Source organism: Eucalyptus grandis, chromosome 5 (assembly GCF_016545825.1).
Source record: "Eucalyptus grandis isolate ANBG69807.140 chromosome 5, ASM1654582v1, whole genome shotgun sequence".
NCBI classification, from domain to species: Eukaryota; Viridiplantae; Streptophyta; class Magnoliopsida; order Myrtales; family Myrtaceae; genus Eucalyptus; species Eucalyptus grandis.
The window spans coordinates 60,156,644-60,159,098 of record NC_052616.1 but is presented as its reverse complement, the minus strand read 5'-3'; positions in this window follow the sequence as shown (position 1 = coordinate 60,159,098).

Genomic DNA, 2,455 nt, shown 5'->3' with positions numbered 1-2,455 from the left:
TTGTGAATGTGTGAAGTTGGCTAAGAGCCAATGTGAGACCCCGGGTGTTGGGATGCCTGGAGAGGGGTGATGAAGAATAACAGTATTCTCTCCAGAGGTCTAAGAAGGGCTGAATAGCTTCTCAGGGGACCTCGTGATGCCAAGTAGGGTGTGAGGGAGTTCAGGGTGGAGTGTCGTCTCCCCCTGGATGATTGTTGCAGCTAGATTTCTGTAGATTCAGCAATTTGATGATTCCGTTTACCTATTTGTCTTACGATTGGCCAAATCCAAGTTATGACTAACCACCCACTTGCTGAGTTTTTATTTTAAAATCTCACACTTGTGTATTATGTTATTTCTTCAAAGTAGAAGATGTCTTCTGCACCGCCTACACCGCTTGCTACCACAATGACCATCCTATATGGTTCCTCCGCCGATTTTGTATGGCAGCAAGAGGACATCCAGGACTGACATTTCCCGGGAGTAGTTTTCGTCAAATGCACATCTTGTTTGACGGTAGATACGGGGGCGCCTAACGAGCCGGCATACATGGTTTTCGTAGCCCTTTATGATTGGCTAGATGGTCGGCTGGTGGGACCCTTAGTGCTGTACGACAATGGACCACGGAAGGGTAGTAGTCCCATGGAGTAGGAGGTGGCAGAGGAGTGCTAGACATGTGAGAGAATTTTGTTTTTGGTTGTCTGACAGCATGTACATACTCAACAAGAGGCGGGATGTTTAGTGTTTGTGGTTCATAGTGTTTTTTGTAGAAATCCCCCTCTTAATCTCATCTCTCCACGTGTAAAGAAGCCAAGTTTTATGATAAATAGAGCCGAGTAACTTAGTTTCTTATGATTCAGCTTAACTGAAATTTATTTTACAACTCTTGAAATACAAGCAAGTCAAGTGAAATTAACGTATATGAGATCTCAGGGGGGCTACATTAGATCACGCTAAAATCGCGTCTGATCAAAATTAACCACGAAATTGAACTCAGTTTCAGGAATCGAAAGTTTCAACGTGTCACAATTTATTTTTAGGATGTCGACTCATCCTTTGAAGAATTTTCGGCAAGCCCGGGATGTCACGCCCCGAACCCCAAGCACGCAACAACCCCTTCCCTTGGTCGATAGAAAGTGACATCCCAAGACTCGTCAACGACCATTCATTTTAATCTTTCATTATGCGTAAGTGAAAAACGAACCATCCCCCAGTCAAACAAACAATCAAGCAATCAAACAGGGATAGAGAGATGAACAGCAAGAACAACAATAACTACTCGCATATATACATTTTCATTGAATTAACCAATGAATGATCGTTTTCAATTTACAAGCCCACCAAAGGGGCCGATCCATCCTCTAAGCCAAACCAAAAAGAAACTAGACTAAACTAATCTAACTATACAAAAAGAACCCTCAGGTTTGGCACCACTATCACTTGAACCCATCAGACTTAGACTCCATCGAGTCGTAGTCAGAGGCGTTCGGGTCAATCACTGGTGAAGCGGGGGAAAGATACTCCATTACACCGTCAGGAGGGTCCAGCTCCATGGGATCCCAGGTGGCGTCCTCAAGGCCCTGACCAGGCGGCCCGTCAAAACCGCCAAGAGGATCGATCAGCATATCATCCTCCCAAATTAACCACACCAGAAACCGATGGGGTATCCATTGCTCCGGTCCCTCATCCACCCAGATAGTGGAGAGATACTTCTCGTAAAGATGCACCCAACCTAGAAAGCAGTGGCGCGTCACGACGGTCTCCTAATCCTTAGAGATCTCGAATCGCACCAATGGGTGCGCCATTCTAAGTGTCTAAAAATGGTTATATAATAACCAATGAGATAAAATATCAGCGAGTCCTCTCCCTAAGCTCCGGTTAGTACACCAACTCAACTCGAGGTATCTCTCCAAAACCACCCCCACAATAAACCAACGACCATCAGCCAACAAATAACAATAGCCAGGGCCAACCAACAATCAACTAGTCGGTTCGCATACAACCTTACCCGGTATGCCATGCCTTACACGTTATATCTCAGCACAATACACGCAATGCACATGGCCATTAGATGATGTAGTTCATCAATCACATACGAATTGGGTCACAAGCGATCTTACCTAGCCATTGCCACACTCTACACATTATCAATTCATGTGTGCGTGCCATAAACAATGTGATTAGCTCATGCATAATCAGAACCAATGATGCTATGTTTCTCATACACTCTTGCATCCACACGTGTTCCGATTATTACTACCCCTCGGGGCTACAATCGAACCCCCACCGGTGCCTACTGGCATAACCAGGCATCACCCTCTCCCGTGAGGTGTGGCGATGTCCAAGGTCCCCCCCTCAAGACAACAATCCCGAAGGAACATGGGCTCGGCCTCTACCGCAACTCCGCATCTGGATACCGCCAGGTATTTTGATAAATCGGACCATCACCCCTCAAACTACTGCCAGGGCGGCGGGT